Source organism: Pan troglodytes, chromosome 1, assembly GCF_028858775.2.
Source record: "Pan troglodytes isolate AG18354 chromosome 1, NHGRI_mPanTro3-v2.0_pri, whole genome shotgun sequence".
In the NCBI taxonomy this organism is placed as follows: Eukaryota; Metazoa; Chordata; class Mammalia; order Primates; family Hominidae; genus Pan; species Pan troglodytes.
In genome coordinates, this window is record NC_072398.2 from 87,712,945 (window position 1) to 87,731,390 (window position 18,446).

Sequence of the window (18,446 nt, forward strand, 5' to 3'; positions counted from 1 at the left end):
GGATGCGCTGTGGCGCACAGCTGGTCCCGGCGGGGCCAGGCGTTTGTGGGCGGGTGACGGGGATCTAGGGCTTCCGCTCGTGATTCCTCGTGGGCTGTCTTTCCGGGTTTGGACTCGCCTGCCAGGCTGTGTGCAGGGTTCCCGCTGCCTCTGGCCGGCAGGCGTCCGGGCTGCAGGTGGGTCGGCAGGCAGGTGTTAGCGGGAAGGGAGCACAGGTAGCGAGGTGGGATCGGCGACCTGGCTAGGGTGTCGGGAGAATGGAATGCGCGGCCGGGGTCCGAGGGGTCGGAGGAAAGGACAGGATGTTGGATGGCGTGCCTCTCTGGTGGGAGACGTGTGTGCGGCTCCACGAGCGAGTCGCTCGCTGCTGTTCAGCGGTCAGAAGTTGGAGGGTGAAACCGGGCGGGCTGTGCAGGCCAGGACGCCTCTGGGCAGCGCAGCGGCGATTCAAGGCGGTGGGCGGTGGGCGGAGGCCGGTGGGAGGAAGGAGGGAAAAGGAGGAATAGGGGAAGAATCTGGGCTGTGTCTGTTTGGGCGAGTGAGGAGAAGGCGGGCGGAGGAGATAGGCAGGGAAGAGCGTGGAAGGTGGTCGCGGTCGCTCGCTGTGTGTGGGGCCAGGGAAGAGGGCGTGTGAGGTGGTGGGGAGGGCGTCTGTCCGAAGGGCAATTGGTAGAGGGTCGCGGGCGCTGGCGCATGGTCCTGGGCTGTTTCTGCGACAGCCGGCGGGTGGGCAGGAAGAACGGACGTGCCTGAGAAGCGGCGGCGTTTTGGAGGCTTGCTTCAAGGGGGCTGGAGTCTGCAGAGCGGGCAAGGGCTCAAGGCAGGAAGCGGCCAAAGGTGCTCCAGGGTTGCCATGGGCGTTGCCCTCCGGCGGGCGGGCCAAAAGGTCGGCTTGTCAGGAGTGGGATTCGAACCCACGCCTCCAGGGGAGACTGCGACCTGAACGCAGCGCCTTAGACCGCTCGGCCATCCTGACGGCGCGCCGGGGCGCGTCGCCGCTGGCATGGCTGGGACCCGGCGCGAACGCCTGCGCCCTTGGCCGGCGCCTGTCTGGGCTCGGTGCGCAACCGACGGACCGCGCGGGCGGAGCGGGCGCCAAGTGAACGGAGCCGGCTGGCGTTGGCGTGGACGCCCCCGCGTCCCCACCCCGGACCCAAGGGGTCCGCGTCCGGCCGGCCGCCGCCGCCGCCGCACGCCCCAGCCCCCGCGCCTCCGCTCGCCGAACCCCGCAGGGCGTGCGCCCACCGCGTCCTAGGAGCAGCGGCCCGACTGTTTCGCCCGGCCTCTTCCTGCCCCGGCGCGATCCCCGCCTTGGAGACAGCAGGCAGGGCGCACGGGGAGGTTCCACGCCGCTCCGGTACCTGTCGGGGTCCGGCTCCGGCTCCGGGTCCCAGCGGGATCGCAGGGTGCTTTGTTGGGTGTCGGGGTAGGTCGTGCCAACGGTGGCGGGGGGCGGGTGGCAGGTGACGGGTGGCGTGTGGCGGGTGGCGGGTGGCGGGTGGCGGGTGGAAGGCGAGCACGCGCCCGGCCCCTGCCGTCGGGGGAGGGGATCAAGGCAGGGCTAGGCGTCCGCGGTCGGAGTGGGGTCTGGCGTCCCGGCGACCGTCGCCGTCGTCCTCGTTAGTATAGTGGTGAGTATCCCCGCCTGTCACGCGGGAGACCGGGGTTCGATTCCCCGACGGGGAGGCAGCCGTGCTTTTTGGGCCGCCGCCTCGGACCCAGCCTGAGGGCCCTCCTTCTCCTTCCTCCGCCCTCCAGCTAGTCGCAGGGCGCCATCTCGGGCCTGGCCTGCCTGGCCCCTTGGCCCCCTGGGCCCTCTGGGCCCCCTGGGCCTCCTGGGTCCCCTTGGCCTCCTACCTTTTCTTCTCGCCCGCGGCTTGGTCGCCGCAGCCGGGCGGCCTCCTCTGGCCCCCACGGCGCCCAGAGAGCTGCCGGCCCAAAGTGGGTGCCGGAAGAGGCTTTCTGCGAGGCACAGGGCCCGGCGCCCGGTGGGAGGAGGAGGAGTGGGGACCCCGTCGGCGCCGGCCGTGTCCCCGCCGGGCACCTGGTGGGGAAGGGCTCTGGCGGCCCGGGGCGGCGAGGGAGCGAGAGCGCCCCCAGAGGCAGGCGGGCGGAACGGGGCAGCCGCGCTGGCCTTGCACCGGTGGGGCGCGGGGTGGCCTTTGGCGGGGCCGCGGCAGCGCGGAGCTGCGGGCGGGCGGACGGACCGGGCGTCGGGGCCGGGCTGCCCCGGGCGTCGGCGGCGCGCTGGTGGGAGCCCCGGGCCGGCGTGGCGGGGCTGCCCGCGCCGTGTGGCGTTGGTGGTATAGTGGTGAGCATAGCTGCCTTCCAAGCAGTTGACCCGGGTTCGATTCCCGGCCAACGCAGCGGGCGGACCTTTTGCGGAGGTCCCCGTCGCGGAGCTCGCGTCGCAGCTTGGCCTGTGGCTGCGTGCCTGTGCGCCCGGGAAGGAGGCGCGCGGTGTTTGGAGGGTGTGCTGCGAACAGGGCCAGAGCTGCTCGTGAGGGCAGGCCGGTTGGCGCCGGCGTCGCGGGGGCTGGTTGCGGGTGTTTGTTTTAAACGGAAGCAGGGGACAGGCGCCAAGGTAACGCCCAGTGCTGGGGCCAGAGGCGCTGGGGCCAGGAGGCGCAAGCCGGGCCCGGAAGCCGTCTCTCCCTGGTGGTCTAGTGGTTAGGATTCGGCGCTCTCACCGCCGCCGCCCGGGTTCGATTCCCGGTCAGGGAAGCCTTCCTTCTTTGGCTCTGCCTGCCAACTGCCAGGCCCCTTCACACCTCCCCTTTTGACCAACAGGCTCGCTCGCTTCTCCCGCGCCCCAGCCACAACCTCCCGCGGCTTCCACGTGCGCCCCAACGCTCCCCGCCTACCTTCACCCATCCCTCCTTTTGGCCTCGCTGGCGCCACCTTCGCAACATCAGCTTCACAGCCCTTCCTTGTCAGGTGCTCGCCTCGCTCCCACTCTTTCTCAGCGGCAAAGCCCGCTGGCCAGGTCAGGCTTTCTCCTCCCATGGCCGCCAGGTGACCCGCCACCACCACCACCGCCGCCACCCTCGAACTCTCGGCTGGCCGCGGAATGGGCCAGGACTCTCGAGCGGAGCGGCTTCTGCCAAGCCAAGCCGAGTGGCTGACGGGCCACTTCTCTCTCGGCTGCGGGGGATCTGCGCCTAATGGTTGGGCCACCCGCCAGAGCCACTCATGTCAGCAAGCGCACTGGCTTTCCCAAGGCGTGCCAGACCCTGAGCGCGGGATCCGTGATTGGGCTCCACGGGTGTCAGCGGCTTTGGTAGAAATGGCAGCGGAACTTGAGGAGCCGAGACCACGGGCCATGGCGCTAGGGAGGCAGAGCTGCGACGGTCACCCTGGCAGCATGACTATGTTTTTCTTCATGCGGACGTGATATCCATGGGATTCCTGTGACGCGTGGTAACGCGTGTACATCGCGTAGTGATCGATGGTCAACTGAGGGGATGTAGGGCATCCATCCCGTGGGTATCTGTCATCTCTACCTGTTGGGAGCATCTCAGGTGCTGTCTTCCAGGAGCTCTTCGGAAACAAGCACTAATACGTCGTTGTTACCCCTAGTCGCCCTGCTCCGCCGTAGAACGTTATTGGAACGTATTCCCTCCATCCAAACGCATGCTCGGACCCATTTCACCAACCTCTCTTCACCGCAGTCACCCACACACCCTCTCCAGCCTCTGGTGTCTATCGTTCTACTCTCTACCTCCACAAGGTGAACATTTTGAGCTCCCAGGATTGGAGTAAGAACCCGCCCTCTCTGTCTTTCTGTGCCCGGCTCGTTTGATGTTCCATCGTGACCTTTAGCTCCGCCTCTGTTGCTGCAGACCAGAGGATTTCGTTCTTTTCTGTGGCCAAATAGTATTCCATGGTGTCTATATGCCACATTTTTGTTAATCCATTTCCCGGCCGATGGACACTTAGGTTGTCTTAGCCACATCTTCCCTACCTGCAGGTCCTTCATAGGCTCTCTGCAAGAAGAAAAATATGGCTCTTTCTGCCCGACCTCGCAGGCAGTCAGACCTTACCGTTGTCTTCCCCTGTTCCCTAAAACTCGCTGTTATTCTATTCTTTTTCAAGGTGCACTGATTTCATGCTGTTCAAACACACATGTTTTACCATCAATTTGTAGAGTTAACACAATTGTCACAGCGGTCCTGAGGTGACGTACATCCTCAGCTTACGAAGATAACAGGATTAAGAGATTAAAGTAAAGACAGGCGTAAGAAATTATAAAAGCATTATTTGGGAACTGATGAATGTCCGTATTGAAATGAAATCTTCACAATTTACGTGCCTCTGCCGCAGCTCCAGCCGCTCCCTCCGTTCGGGGTCCCTGACTTCCCGCAACATACACGTGCATGTGCGTACACATGCTCCCGCTCACCGTCGACAGGTTTGAGATTCTCGCCTATTCTGGATGTGAAAATGAATCTTGAGAGGTCCCATTAGTCAGACCAACCTGGCCACGGGCATTGAAGCGTGGAGATGCAGCAGTTCGTGGGGAAAACCCAACGGCCAGGCTGACCAAAGCGCATGTGCGGGGTTGGGGTTCCTGATAGACTTCTAGCCGAAGTTTGCTTCCCATTGCCTGACCTACGCTCTCTAGCGTCTCTCCAAATGTCAAGGAACATGTGGAGATGGTACCTATCCCCAGCGCCAAGATTCGCTGTGGGACTTTTTGCCCATCCCCTCCTTAGCACAGATGAGCCCAGTTCTCCAACCCTCTATTCAACCCGTATTGATCTTATCGTTTGGCTGATTCCCCAGGTCAATGGCAGAAGTCAGTCGACTTCTTGCCAAAACCCCTCTGTAGGGGCAAAGTAGACGTCCAACCAACTGCACAAACCTGTCCCGTGTCATTCGTGGGATCTTGGCACAGTCGGATCACCTGCAGGGACCAGACCCTATCGGGGATAGAGATGTTTGCCATCCCCACGGGAGGCTGGCTTGCTTGCCAGCGTGATGTGGGTGGATGTCAGTGGGTGACAGCGATGGACGAAGGTGTCCGTTCCCGTGGCTGGCGTCCACCCTAGCCCGGGGCAAGGGGCTGACACCAAGGAAAGGAGAGAAGCATGTCGCGTGCTGGGAGCTGGAAGAAGGAGTCCAGGGTGTCCAGGGGGTGCACAGGGCTGGCTGGCCAGGTCTGGGAGTGAGGCTGTCCAGTCAAACGGAGGTTGTGCAGATGCCCGGGGCGTTAGGGCACCTCGCGGGCTGCCTATGCCATAGGTCGGAGGGATCCCAGCTGGTGGCGGAGCTGGCGTGAGTCTGAAGAGGCTGAAGGAGGCCAGGGCTGGGGGACATGAGTCGTCTGAGAGAGGGGCATTGACGGCGAGAGGGAGAGTTGGCTGGCGAGAGGGAGAGTTGGCTGTGCGAGAGAGACAGAGAGATAGAGACATAGAGACAGAGACAGAGAGAGAGACAGAGAGATAGAGACACAGAGACAGAGAGAGAGTGAGAGACAGAGAAAGAGAGTGAGAGAGAGAGAGTGTGTGTGAGTGTGTGTGTGTGTGTGTGTGTCAGTGTGTGTGTGTGAGTGAAAGGGCGGGTGGGGTGAGACAAAGGTGGGGGAGGGAGGGCTGAGCCTGAAGGCTGGTGGGAACAGTACATTTTCAGCCGGTTGGTCTGGGCAGGAACGAAGTCTGTGTGGTCAAAGGGGACCCGCGCCGGCGAGACTGGGATGCTGCTTGGGCTGGGCGGTCAGAGTATGGAGTGGGGCTGGGGTGAGGTGGCAAGCAGCCCAGGGTGGGAGAGACATCGTGACAGAGCGACTGGAGGCCACGTCCCACGTCCCAAAAGGGTAGCGAATGCAACTGGACCCGAGACATAAATAAGCCGTCTTCAGGACGCACATTCACGTCTCAGGCAGGTGTCTGGGGCTGAGATGAAAAGAGGTCCGAGGGAGAGAAACAAGGCAGCCTCCTCGACTAAAGTGGTGGATTGGGGTTAGGTTGGGAGTTGCCACATGGCGGTGGTGGTGCCGGCAGAATGAGGGGAGAGAGTGTGGAGTAGCCGGAACACGGTGAATATAGACGGTGCACATGCCACGCGTACACTCGTGTGGTCGCGTTAAGGACTGTGTGACCAACTAGGGGAAAGTGATGAGTTACTCCCTGGAGTCGCGACTTCCTTCCTACTGGAAGGGCAACCATGGCATCATTTTCTGGATGTGGGGAGCCAGCGAGGGGGAGAGAGAGAGAGAGAGAGAGAGAGAGAGAGAGAGAGAGAGAAAGAGGTCGAGGCGGTGAATTGTGAAGAGAAGAGGTGGGGCGAGTGGCTGCAAGCCCGTGGTGCCTGGCGGTGTTCCGTGAAGTGAAATGCGTCGGGCAGAGGCGGTGGCAGGGCAATGAAGAGAAACAGGACCAGGAGGCTGCCAAGTTCTGGTGTCTGGCGCGCTCTCTTGTTTGGAGGGGTTGTTGTCACCAAGCTGTGTGGGTGCGGGGGGGTAGGCTCATCCCTAAGTCAGTCGAGAGAGGCACGGAAGAAAGGGCAGAGGGCCGTCGCGCGTGGGAGCGCAGCCGGTGCCGGACTCGCTCGCGCGCCCCGAGTGTAAGGAGGCGGCAGAGGCGAGCGCAGCTACGCCTTGGTGCTGCTGCAGCACCAAAATGGGAGGGCGTGCTGCATGGGCCGGGAATCGAACCCGGGCCTCCCGCGTGGCAGGCGAGAATTCTACCACTGAACCACCCATGCACCGATGGCAAGCGCCAACGGAAGCTGGCACAGCGGAACTCGCCACCAGCCGCCGCTCACTGGTCACAGCCTGCCGTGGGCTTCCGTCCTATTGGAGCGTCCACGAGAGGCTGGCCCGATGGGGCGAGCAGAAGGGGAGGCTCTCGTCACGTCGAGGGACCTGAGGCGGGGCGCGGAGGGAGAGCCGAGGGAGAGAGGCCGACTGGTCCCATCTTGCGCTTTCTCTGCCGCCCAGGGTCGAGAGACTGCCCGCCGGGGTCTCCAGGGGAAGGACCAGCCGTGGCCCGCGCCCGAATGCCCGTGTGGGCAGGTTTGCTGTGGCGGGCCTTGCTGAGCGCGGATCCCCGGCACAGACCCAAAGTTTTTGTGTTTTGTTTTTGTTTGATTGTTTGTTTGTTTCTTTTGGGGGATGTTTTTCCCCCTCCCCTCCCCCCCCCCGCCGGACCGGCCTTCTCAGTTGTGTCACCTGCAGGTGGGGGTGGGGGGGGGTGGTGTGTCAGCGAGCGGGGGCGGCGATGGGGAACGGGTCTCGCAGCCGTGGCGTGCGGCTCAGAAACGCAGACCAGGTCCGTGGGCGCCTCGCTCCTGCGCTCTGACCCACGCCACCGGCTCGCACTTGGGGTCCGGCCCCCTGGGCTGGTAGGGAGGCTTTAGCGCGAGAAAGGAGCGGAGGAGCGCTTCGGCAGAGCCGCAGCTGGCTGACCCTGGAGAAGGCGCGCTGGGTGTGGCTGGGACGGCCCAGGCCGCGGCTTCCCGCGTGGGGATGCGCTGTGGCGCACAGCTGGTCCCGGCGGGGCCAGGCGTTTGTGGGCGGGTGACGGGGATCTAGGGCTTCCGCTCGTGATTCCTCGTGGGCTGTCTTTCCGGGTTTGGACTCGCCTGCCAGGCTGTGTGCAGGGTTCCCGCTGCCTCTGGCCGGCAGGCGTCCGGGCTGCAGGTGGGTCGGCAGGCAGGTGTTAGCGGGAAGGGAGCACAGGTAGCGAGGTGGGATCGGCGACCTGGCTAGGGTGTCGGGAGAATGGAATGCGCGGCCGGGGTCCGAGGGGTCGGAGGAAAGGACAGGATGTTGGATGGCGTGCCTCTCTGGTGGGAGACGTGTGTGCGGCTCCACGAGCGAGTCGCTCGCTGCTGTTCAGCGGTCAGAAGTTGGAGGGTGAAACCGGGCGGGCTGTGCAGGCCAGGACGCCTCTGGGCAGCGCAGCGGCGATTCAAGGCGGTGGGCGGTGGGCGGAGGCCGGTGGGAGGAAGGAGGGAAAAGGAGGAATAGGGGAAGAATCTGGGCTGTGTCTGTTTGGGCGAGTGAGGAGAAGGCGGGCGGAGGAGATAGGCAGGGAAGAGCGTGGAAGGTGGTCGCGGTCGCTCGCTGTGTGTGGGGCCAGGGAAGAGGGCGTGTGAGGTGGTGGGGAGGGCGTCTGTCCGAAGGGCAATTGGTAGAGGGTCGCGGGCGCTGGCGCATGGTCCTGGGCTGTTTCTGCGACAGCCGGCGGGTGGGCAGGAAGAACGGACGTGCCTGAGAAGCGGCGGCGTTTTGGAGGCTTGCTTCAAGGGGGCTGGAGTCTGCAGAGCGGGCAAGGGCTCAAGGCAGGAAGCGGCCAAAGGTGCTCCAGGGTTGCCATGGGCGTTGCCCTCCGGCGGGCGGGCCAAAAGGTCGGCTTGTCAGGAGTGGGATTCGAACCCACGCCTCCAGGGGAGACTGCGACCTGAACGCAGCGCCTTAGACCGCTCGGCCATCCTGACGGCGCGCCGGGGCGCGTCGCCGCTGGCATGGCTGGGACCCGGCGCGAACGCCTGCGCCCTTGGCCGGCGCCTGTCTGGGCTCGGTGCGCAACCGACGGACCGCGCGGGCGGAGCGGGCGCCAAGTGAACGGAGCCGGCTGGCGTTGGCGTGGACGCCCCCGCGTCCCCACCCCGGACCCAAGGGGTCCGCGTCCGGCCGGCCGCCGCCGCCGCCGCACGCCCCAGCCCCCGCGCCTCCGCTCGCCGAACCCCGCAGGGCGTGCGCCCACCGCGTCCTAGGAGCAGCGGCCCGACTGTTTCGCCCGGCCTCTTCCTGCCCCGGCGCGATCCCCGCCTTGGAGACAGCAGGCAGGGCGCACGGGGAGGTTCCACGCCGCTCCGGTACCTGTCGGGGTCCGGCTCCGGCTCCGGGTCCCAGCGGGATCGCAGGGTGCTTTGTTGGGTGTCGGGGTAGGTCGTGCCAACGGTGGCGGGGGGCGGGTGGCAGGTGACGGGTGGCGTGTGGCGGGTGGCGGGTGGCGGGTGGCGGGTGGAAGGCGAGCACGCGCCCGGCCCCTGCCGTCGGGGGAGGGGATCAAGGCAGGGCTAGGCGTCCGCGGTCGGAGTGGGGTCTGGCGTCCCGGCGACCGTCGCCGTCGTCCTCGTTAGTATAGTGGTGAGTATCCCCGCCTGTCACGCGGGAGACCGGGGTTCGATTCCCCGACGGGGAGGCAGCCGTGCTTTTTGGGCCGCCGCCTCGGACCCAGCCTGAGGGCCCTCCTTCTCCTTCCTCCGCCCTCCAGCTAGTCGCAGGGCGCCATCTCGGGCCTGGCCTGCCTGGCCCCTTGGCCCCCTGGGCCCTCTGGGCCCCCTGGGCCTCCTGGGTCCCCTTGGCCTCCTACCTTTTCTTCTCGCCCGCGGCTTGGTCGCCGCAGCCGGGCGGCCTCCTCTGGCCCCCACGGCGCCCAGAGAGCTGCCGGCCCAAAGTGGGTGCCGGAAGAGGCTTTCTGCGAGGCACAGGGCCCGGCGCCCGGTGGGAGGAGGAGGAGTGGGGACCCCGTCGGCGCCGGCCGTGTCCCCGCCGGGCACCTGGTGGGGAAGGGCTCTGGCGGCCCGGGGCGGCGAGGGAGCGAGAGCGCCCCCAGAGGCAGGCGGGCGGAACGGGGCAGCCGCGCTGGCCTTGCACCGGTGGGGCGCGGGGTGGCCTTTGGCGGGGCCGCGGCAGCGCGGAGCTGCGGGCGGGCGGACGGACCGGGCGTCGGGGCCGGGCTGCCCCGGGCGTCGGCGGCGCGCTGGTGGGAGCCCCGGGCCGGCGTGGCGGGGCTGCCCGCGCCGTGTGGCGTTGGTGGTATAGTGGTGAGCATAGCTGCCTTCCAAGCAGTTGACCCGGGTTCGATTCCCGGCCAACGCAGCGGGCGGACCTTTTGCGGAGGTCCCCGTCGCGGAGCTCGCGTCGCAGCTTGGCCTGTGGCTGCGTGCCTGTGCGCCCGGGAAGGAGGCGCGCGGTGTTTGGAGGGTGTGCTGCGAACAGGGCCAGAGCTGCTCGTGAGGGCAGGCCGGTTGGCGCCGGCGTCGCGGGGGCTGGTTGCGGGTGTTTGTTTTAAACGGAAGCAGGGGACAGGCGCCAAGGTAACGCCCAGTGCTGGGGCCAGAGGCGCTGGGGCCAGGAGGCGCAAGCCGGGCCCGGAAGCCGTCTCTCCCTGGTGGTCTAGTGGTTAGGATTCGGCGCTCTCACCGCCGCGGCCCGGGTTCGATTCCCGGTCAGGGAAGCCTTCCTTCTTTGGCTCTGCCTGCCAACTGCCAGGCCCCTTCACACCTCCCCTTTTGACCAACAGGCTCGCTCGCTTCTCCCGCGCCCCAGCCACAACCTCCCGCGGCTTCCACGTGCGCCCCAACGCTCCCCGCCTACCTTCACCCATCCCTCCTTTTGGCCTCGCTGGCGCCACCTTCGCAACATCAGCTTCACAGCCCTTCCTTGTCAGGTGCTCGCCTCGCTCCCACTCTTTCTCAGCGGCAAAGCCCGCTGGCCAGGTCAGGCTTTCTCCTCCCATGGCCGCCAGGTGACCCGCCACCACCACCACCGCCGCCACCCTCGAACTCTCGGCTGGCCGCGGAATGGGCCAGGACTCTCGAGCGGAGCGGCTTCTGCCAAGCCAAGCCGAGTGGCTGACGGGCCACTTCTCTCTCGGCTGCGGGGGATCTGCGCCTAATGGTTGGGCCACCCGCCAGAGCCACTCATGTCAGCAAGCGCACTGGCTTTCCCAAGGCGTGCCAGACCCTGAGCGCGGGATCCGTGATTGGGCTCCACGGGTGTCAGCGGCTTTGGTAGAAATGGCAGCGGAACTTGAGGAGCCGAGACCACGGGCCATGGCGCTAGGGAGGCAGAGCTGCGACGGTCACCCTGGCAGCATGACTATGTTTTTCTTCATGCGGACGTGATATCCATGGGATTCCTGTGACGCGTGGTAACGCGTGTACATCGCGTAGTGATCGATGGTCAACTGAGGGGATGTAGGGCATCCATCCCGTGGGTATCTGTCATCTCTACCTGTTGGGAGCATCTCAGGTGCTGTCTTCCAGGAGCTCTTCGGAAACAAGCACTAATACGTCGTTGTTACCCCTAGTCGCCCTGCTCCGCCGTAGAACGTTATTGGAACGTATTCCCTCCATCCAAACGCATGCTCGGACCCATTTCACCAACCTCTCTTCACCGCAGTCACCCACACACCCTCTCCAGCCTCTGGTGTCTATCGTTCTACTCTCTACCTCCACAAGGTGAACATTTTGAGCTCCCAGGATTGGAGTAAGAACCCGCCCTCTCTGTCTTTCTGTGCCCGGCTCGTTTGATGTTCCATCGTGACCTTTAGCTCCGCCTCTGTTGCTGCAGACCAGAGGATTTCGTTCTTTTCTGTGGCCAAATAGTATTCCATGGTGTCTATATGCCACATTTTTGTTAATCCATTTCCCGGCCGATGGACACTTAGGTTGTCTTAGCCACATCTTCCCTACCTGCAGGTCCTTCATAGGCTCTCTGCAAGAAGAAAAATATGGCTCTTTCTGCCCGACCTCGCAGGCAGTCAGACCTTACCGTTGTCTTCCCCTGTTCCCTAAAACTCGCTGTTATTCTATTCTTTTTCAAGGTGCACTGATTTCATGCTGTTCAAACACACATGTTTTACCATCAATTTGTAGAGTTAACACAATTGTCACAGCGGTCCTGAGGTGACGTACATCCTCAGCTTACGAAGATAACAGGATTAAGAGATTAAAGTAAAGACAGGCGTAAGAAATTATAAAAGCATTATTTGGGAACTGATGAATGTCCGTATTGAAATGAAATCTTCACAATTTACGTGCCTCTGCCGCAGCTCCAGCCGCTCCCTCCGTTCGGGGTCCCTGACTTCCCGCAACATACACGTGCATGTGCGTACACATGCTCCCGCTCACCGTCGACAGGTTTGAGATTCTCGCCTATTCTGGATGTGAAAATGAATCTTGAGAGGTCCCATTAGTCAGACCAACCTGGCCACGGGCATTGAAGCGTGGAGATGCAGCAGTTCGTGGGGAAAACCCAACGGCCAGGCTGACCAAAGCGCATGTGCGGGGTTGGGGTTCCTGATAGACTTCTAGCCGAAGTTTGCTTCCCATTGCCTGACCTACGCTCTCTAGCGTCTCTCCAAATGTCAAGGAACATGTGGAGATGGTACCTATCCCCAGCGCCAAGATTCGCTGTGGGACTTTTTGCCCATCCCCTCCTTAGCACAGATGAGCCCAGTTCTCCAACCCTCTATTCAACCCGTATTGATCTTATCGTTTGGCTGATTCCCCAGGTCAATGGCAGAAGTCAGTCGACTTCTTGCCAAAACCCCTCTGTAGGGGCAAAGTAGACGTCCAACCAACTGCACAAACCTGTCCCGTGTCATTCGTGGGATCTTGGCACAGTCGGATCACCTGCAGGGACCAGACCCTATCGGGGATAGAGATGTTTGCCATCCCCACGGGAGGCTGGCTTGCTTGCCAGCGTGATGTGGGTGGATGTCAGTGGGTGACAGCGATGGACGAAGGTGTCCGTTCCCGTGGCTGGCGTCCACCCTAGCCCGGGGCAAGGGGCTGACACCAAGGAAAGGAGAGAAGCATGTCGCGTGCTGGGAGCTGGAAGAAGGAGTCCAGGGTGTCCAGGGGGTGCACAGGGCTGGCTGGCCAGGTCTGGGAGTGAGGCTGTCCAGTCAAACGGAGGTTGTGCAGATGCCCGGGGCGTTAGGGCACCTCGCGGGCTGCCTATGCCATAGGTCGGAGGGATCCCAGCTGGTGGCGGAGCTGGCGTGAGTCTGAAGAGGCTGAAGGAGGCCAGGGCTGGGGGACATGAGTCGTCTGAGAGAGGGGCATTGACGGCGAGAGGGAGAGTTGGCTGGCGAGAGGGAGAGTTGGCTGTGCGAGAGAGACAGAGAGATAGAGACATAGAGACAGAGACAGAGAGAGAGACAGAGAGATAGAGACACAGAGACAGAGAGAGAGTGAGAGACAGAGAAAGAGAGTGAGAGAGAGAGAGTGTGTGTGAGTGTGTGTGTGTGTGTGTGTGTCAGTGTGTGTGTGTGAGTGAAAGGGCGGGTGGGGTGAGACAAAGGTGGGGGAGGGAGGGCTGAGCCTGAAGGCTGGTGGGAACAGTACATTTTCAGCCGGTTGGTCTGGGCAGGAACGAAGTCTGTGTGGTCAAAGGGGACCCGCGCCGGCGAGACTGGGATGCTGCTTGGGCTGGGCGGTCAGAGTATGGAGTGGGGCTGGGGTGAGGTGGCAAGCAGCCCAGGGTGGGAGAGACATCGTGACAGAGCGACTGGAGGCCACGTCCCACGTCCCAAAAGGGTAGCGAATGCAACTGGACCCGAGACATAAATAAGCCGTCTTCAGGACGCACATTCACGTCTCAGGCAGGTGTCTGGGGCTGAGATGAAAAGAGGTCCGAGGGAGAGAAACAAGGCAGCCTCCTCGACTAAAGTGGTGGATTGGGGTTAGGTTGGGAGTTGCCACATGGCGGTGGTGGTGCCGGCAGAATGAGGGGAGAGAGTGTGGAGTAGCCGGAACACGGTGAATATAGACGGTGCACATGCCACGCGTACACTCGTGTGGTCGCGTTAAGGACTGTGTGACCAACTAGGGGAAAGTGATGAGTTACTCCCTGGAGTCGCGACTTCCTTCCTACTGGAAGGGCAACCATGGCATCATTTTCTGGATGTGGGGAGCCAGCGAGGGGGAGAGAGAGAGAGAGAGAGAGAGAGAGAGAGAGAGAAAGAGGTCGAGGCGGTGAATTGTGAAGAGAAGAGGTGGGGCGAGTGGCTGCAAGCCCGTGGTGCCTGGCGGTGTTCCGTGAAGTGAAATGCGTCGGGCAGAGGCGGTGGCAGGGCAATGAAGAGAAACAGGACCAGGAGGCTGCCAAGTTCTGGTGTCTGGCGCGCTCTCTTGTTTGGAGGGGTTGTTGTCACCAAGCTGTGTGGGTGCGGGGGGGTAGGCTCATCCCTAAGTCAGTCGAGAGAGGCACGGAAGAAAGGGCAGAGGGCCGTCGCGCGTGGGAGCGCAGCCGGTGCCGGACTCGCTCGCGCGCCCCGAGTGTAAGGAGGCGGCAGAGGCGAGCGCAGCTACGCCTTGGTGCTGCTGCAGCACCAAAATGGGAGGGCGTGCTGCATGGGCCGGGAATCGAACCCGGGCCTCCCGCGTGGCAGGCGAGAATTCTACCACTGAACCACCCATGCACCGATGGCAAGCGCCAACGGAAGCTGGCACAGCGGAACTCGCCACCAGCCGCCGCTCACTGGTCACAGCCTGCCGTGGGCTTCCGTCCTATTGGAGCGTCCACGAGAGGCTGGCCCGATGGGGCGAGCAGAAGGGGAGGCTCTCGTCACGTCGAGGGACCTGAGGCGGGGCGCGGAGGGAGAGCCGAGGGAGAGAGGCCGACTGGTCCCATCTTGCGCTTTCTCTGCCGCCCAGGGTCGAGAGACTGCCCGCCGGGGTCTCCAGGGGAAGGACCAGCCGTGGCCCGCGCCCGAATGCCCGTGTGGGCAGGTTTGCTGTGGCGGGCCTTGCTGAGCGCGGATCCCCGGCACAGACCCAAAGTTTTTGTGTTTTGTTTTTGTTTGATTGTTTGTTTGTTTCTTTTGGGGGATGTTTTTCTCCCTCCCCTCCCCCCCCCCCCCCCCGCCGGACCGGCCTTCTCAGTTGTGTCACCTGCAGGTGGGGGTGGGGTGGGGGGTGGTGTGTCAGCGAGCGGGGGCGGCGATGGGGAACGGGTCTCGCAGCCGTGGCGTGCGGCTCAGAAACGCAGACCAGGTCCGTGGGCGCCTCGCTCCTGCGCTCTGACCCACGCCACCGGCTCGCACTTGGGGTCCGGCCCCCTGGGCTGGTAGGGAGGCTTTAGCGCGAGAAAGGAGCGGAGGAGCGCTTCGGCAGAGCCGCAGCTGGCTGACCCTGGAGAAGGCGCGCTGGGTGGGCTGGGACGGCCCAGGCCGCGGCTTCCCGCGTGGGGATGCGCTGTGGCGCACAGCTGGTCCCGGCGGGGCCAGGCGTTTGTGGGCGGGTGACGGGGATCTAGGGCTTCCGCTCGTGATTCCTCGTGGGCTGTCTTTCCGGGTTTGGACTCGCCTGCCAGGCTGTGTGCAGGGTTCCCGCTGCCTCTGGCCGGCAGGCGTCCGGGCTGCAGGTGGGTCGGCAGGCAGGTGTTAGCGGGAAGGGAGCACAGGTAGCGAGGTGGGATCGGCGACCTGGCTAGGGTGTCGGGAGAATGGAATGCGCGGCCGGGGTCCGAGGGGTCGGAGGAAAGGACAGGATGTTGGATGGCGTGCCTCTCTGGTGGGAGACGTGTGTGCGGCTCCACGAGCGAGTCGCTCGCTGCTGTTCAGCGGTCAGAAGTTGGAGGGTGAAACCGGGCGGGCTGTGCAGGCCAGGACGCCTCTGGGCAGCGCAGCGGCGATTCAAGGCGGTGGGCGGTGGGCGGAGGCCGGTGGGAGGAAGGAGGGAAAAGGAGGAATAGGGGAAGAATCTGGGCTGTGTCTGTTTGGGCGAGTGAGGAGAAGGCGGGCGGAGGAGATAGGCAGGGAAGAGCGTGGAAGGTGGTCGCGGTCGCTCGCTGTGTGTGGGGCCAGGGAAGAGGGCGTGTGAGGTGGTGGGGAGGGCGTCTGTCCGAAGGGCAATTGGTAGAGGGTCGCGGGCGCTGGCGCATGGTCCTGGGCTGTTTCTGCGACAGCCGGCGGGTGGGCAGGAAGAACGGACGTGCCTGAGAAGCGGCGGCGTTTTGGAGGCTTGCTTCAAGGGGGCTGGAGTCTGCAGAGCGGGCAAGGGCTCAAGGCAGGAAGCGGCCAAAGGTGCTCCAGGGTTGCCATGGGCGTTGCCCTCCGGCGGGCGGGCCAAAAGGTCGGCTTGTCAGGAGTGGGATTCGAACCCACGCCTCCAGGGGAGACTGCGACCTGAACGCAGCGCCTTAGACCGCTCGGCCATCCTGACGGCGCGCCGGGGCGCGTCGCCGCTGGCATGGCTGGGACCCGGCGCGAACGCCTGCGCCCTTGGCCGGCGCCTGTCTGGGCTCGGTGCGCAACCGACGGACCGCGCGGGCGGAGCGGGCGCCAAGTGAACGGAGCCGGCTGGCGTTGGCGTGGACGCCCCCGCGTCCCCACCCCGGACCCAAGGGGTCCGCGTCCGGCCGGCCGCCGCCGCCGCCGCACGCCCCAGCCCCCGCGCCTCCGCTCGCCGAACCCCGCAGGGCGTGCGCCCACCGCGTCCTAGGAGCAGCGGCCCGACTGTTTCGCCCGGCCTCTTCCTGCCCCGGCGCGATCCCCGCCTTGGAGACAGCAGGCAGGGCGCACGGGGAGGTTCCACGCCGCTCCGGTACCTGTCGGGGTCCGGCTCCGGCTCCGGGTCCCAGCGGGATCGCAGGGTGCTTTGTTGGGTGTCGGGGTAGGTCGTGCCAACGGTGGCGGGGGGCGGGTGGCAGGTGACGGGTGGCGTGTGGCGGGTGGCGGGTGGCGGGTGGCGGGTGGAAGGCGAGCACGCGCCCGGCCCCTGCCGTCGGGGGAGGGGATCAAGGCAGGGCTAGGCGTCCGCGGTCGGAGTGGGGTCTGGCGTCCCGGCGACCGTCGCCGTCGTCCTCGTTAGTATAGTGGTGAGTATCCCCGCCTGTCACGCGGGAGACCGGGGTTCGATTCCCCGACGGGGAGGCAGCCGTGCTTTTTGGGCCGCCGCCTCGGACCCAGCCTGAGGGCCCTCCTTCTCCTTCCTCCGCCCTCCAGCTAGTCGCAGGGCGCCATCTCGGGCCTGGCCTGCCTGGCCCCTTGGCCCCCTGGGCCCTCTGGGCCCCCTGGGCCTCCTGGGTCCCCTTGGCCTCCTACCTTTTCTTCTCGCCCGCGGCTTGGTCGCCGCAGCCGGGCGGCCTCCTCTGGCCCCCACGGCGCCCAGAGAGCTGCCGGCCCAAAGTGGGTGCCGGAAGAGGCTTTCTGCGAGGCACAGGGCCCGGCGCCCGGTGGGAGGAGGAGGAGTGGGGACCCCGTCGGCGCCGGCCGTGTCCCCGCCGGGCACCTGGTGGGGAAGGGCTCTGGCGGCCCGGGGCGGCGAGGGAGCGAGAGCGCCCCCAGAGGCAGGCGGGCGGAACGGGGCAGCCGCGCTGGCCTTGCACCGGTGGGGCGCGGGGTGGCCTTTGGCGGGGCCGCGGCAGCGCGGAGCTGCGGGCGGGCGGACGGACCGGGCGTCGGGGCCGGGCTGCCCCGGGCGTCGGCGGCGCGCTGGTGGGAGCCCCGGGCCGGCGTGGCGGGGCTGCCCGCGCCGTGTGGCGTTGGTGGTATAGTGGTGAGCATAGCTGCCTTCCAAGCAGTTGACCCGGGTTCGATTCCCGGCCAACGCAGCGGGCGGACCTTTTGCGGAGGTCCCCGTCGCGGAGCTCGCGTCGCAGCTTGGCCTGTGGCTGCGTGCCTGTGCGCCCGGGAAGGAGGCGCGCGGTGTTTGGAGGGTGTGCTGCGAACAGGGCCAGAGCTGCTCGTGAGGGCAGGCCGGTTGGCGCCGGCGTCGCGGGGGCTGGTTGCGGGTGTTTGTTTTAAACGGAAGCAGGGGACAGGCGCCAAGGTAACGCCCAGTGCTGGGGCCAGAGGCGCTGGGGCCAGGAGGCGCAAGCCGGGCCCGGAAGCCGTCTCTCCCTGGTGGTCTAGTGGTTAGGATTCGGCGCTCTCACCGCCGCCGCCCGGGTTCGATTCCCGGTCAGGGAAGCCTTCCTTCTTTGGCTCTGCCTGCCAACTGCCAGGCCCCTTCACACCTCCCCTTTTGACCAACAGGCTCGCTCGCTTCTCCCGCGCCCCAGCCACAACCTCCCGCGGCTTCCACGTGCGCCCCAACGCTCCCCGCCTACCTTCACCCATCCCTCCTTTTGGCCTCGCTGGCGCCACCTTCGCAACATCAGCTTCACAGCCCTTCCTTGTCAGGTGCTCGCCTCGCTCCCACTCTTTCTCAGCGGCAAAGCCCGCTGGCCAGGTCAGGCTTTCTCCTCCCATGGCCGCCAGGTGACCCGCCACCACCACCACCGCCGCCACCCTCGAACTCTCGGCTGGCCGCGGAATGGGCCAGGACTCTCGAGCGGAGCGGCTTCTGCCAAGCCAAGCCGAGTGGCTGACGGGCCACTTCTCTCTCGGCTGCGGGGGATCTGCGCCTAATGGTTGGGCCACCCGCCAGAGCCACTCATGTCAGCAAGCGCACTGGCTTTCCCAAGGCGTGCCAGACCCTGAGCGCGGGATCCGTGATTGGGCTCCACGGGTGTCAGCGGCTTTGGTAGAAATGGCAGCGGAACTTGAGGAGCCGAGACCACGGGCCATGGCGCTAGGGAGGCAGAGCTGCGACGGTCACCCTGGCAGCATGACTATGTTTTTCTTCATGCGGACGTGATATCCATGGGATTCCTGTGACGCGTGGTAACGCGTGTACATCGCGTAGTGATCGATGGTCAACTGAGGGGATGTAGGGCATCCATCCCGTGGGTATCTGTCATCTCTACCTGTTGGGAG

At 65.1% G+C, this 18,446-nt stretch overlaps 14 non-coding genes across 14 annotated transcripts; 9 read left to right on the forward strand and 5 right to left on the reverse strand.

Annotated features, from left to right (window-relative positions):
• Nucleotides 1–893: 893 nt before the first annotated feature.
• TRNAL-CAG (transfer RNA leucine (anticodon CAG)) lies at nt 894–976 on the reverse strand. Its single transcript has one exon. It is a non-coding gene; the product is annotated as a tRNA-Leu (tRNA).
• Nucleotides 977–1,614: 638 nt separating this feature from the next.
• Nucleotides 1,615–1,686, forward strand: TRNAD-GUC (transfer RNA aspartic acid (anticodon GUC)). The gene has a single exon. It is a non-coding gene; the product is annotated as a tRNA-Asp (tRNA).
• A 608-nt stretch (nt 1,687–2,294) lies between these two features.
• TRNAG-UCC (transfer RNA glycine (anticodon UCC)) lies at nt 2,295–2,366 on the forward strand. The gene has a single exon. It is a non-coding gene; the product is annotated as a tRNA-Gly (tRNA).
• Nucleotides 2,367–2,652: 286 nt separating this feature from the next.
• TRNAE-CUC (transfer RNA glutamic acid (anticodon CUC)) lies at nt 2,653–2,724 on the forward strand. The gene has a single exon. It is a non-coding gene; the product is annotated as a tRNA-Glu (tRNA).
• A 3,910-nt stretch (nt 2,725–6,634) lies between these two features.
• Nucleotides 6,635–6,705, reverse strand: TRNAG-GCC (transfer RNA glycine (anticodon GCC)). The gene has a single exon. It is a non-coding gene; the product is annotated as a tRNA-Gly (tRNA).
• A 1,654-nt stretch (nt 6,706–8,359) lies between these two features.
• On the reverse strand, nt 8,360–8,442 carry TRNAL-CAG (transfer RNA leucine (anticodon CAG)). Its single transcript has one exon. It is a non-coding gene; the product is annotated as a tRNA-Leu (tRNA).
• Nucleotides 8,443–9,080: 638 nt separating this feature from the next.
• Nucleotides 9,081–9,152, forward strand: TRNAD-GUC (transfer RNA aspartic acid (anticodon GUC)). Its single transcript has one exon. It is a non-coding gene; the product is annotated as a tRNA-Asp (tRNA).
• A 608-nt stretch (nt 9,153–9,760) lies between these two features.
• TRNAG-UCC (transfer RNA glycine (anticodon UCC)) lies at nt 9,761–9,832 on the forward strand. The gene has a single exon. It is a non-coding gene; the product is annotated as a tRNA-Gly (tRNA).
• A 286-nt stretch (nt 9,833–10,118) lies between these two features.
• Nucleotides 10,119–10,190, forward strand: TRNAE-CUC (transfer RNA glutamic acid (anticodon CUC)). The gene has a single exon. It is a non-coding gene; the product is annotated as a tRNA-Glu (tRNA).
• Nucleotides 10,191–14,094: 3,904 nt separating this feature from the next.
• TRNAG-GCC (transfer RNA glycine (anticodon GCC)) lies at nt 14,095–14,165 on the reverse strand. Its single transcript has one exon. It is a non-coding gene; the product is annotated as a tRNA-Gly (tRNA).
• A 1,661-nt stretch (nt 14,166–15,826) lies between these two features.
• On the reverse strand, nt 15,827–15,909 carry TRNAL-CAG (transfer RNA leucine (anticodon CAG)). The gene has a single exon. It is a non-coding gene; the product is annotated as a tRNA-Leu (tRNA).
• A 638-nt stretch (nt 15,910–16,547) lies between these two features.
• On the forward strand, nt 16,548–16,619 carry TRNAD-GUC (transfer RNA aspartic acid (anticodon GUC)). The gene has a single exon. It is a non-coding gene; the product is annotated as a tRNA-Asp (tRNA).
• Nucleotides 16,620–17,227: 608 nt separating this feature from the next.
• Nucleotides 17,228–17,299, forward strand: TRNAG-UCC (transfer RNA glycine (anticodon UCC)). The gene has a single exon. It is a non-coding gene; the product is annotated as a tRNA-Gly (tRNA).
• Nucleotides 17,300–17,585: 286 nt separating this feature from the next.
• TRNAE-CUC (transfer RNA glutamic acid (anticodon CUC)) lies at nt 17,586–17,657 on the forward strand. Its single transcript has one exon. It is a non-coding gene; the product is annotated as a tRNA-Glu (tRNA).
• Nucleotides 17,658–18,446: the final 789 nt, after the last annotated feature.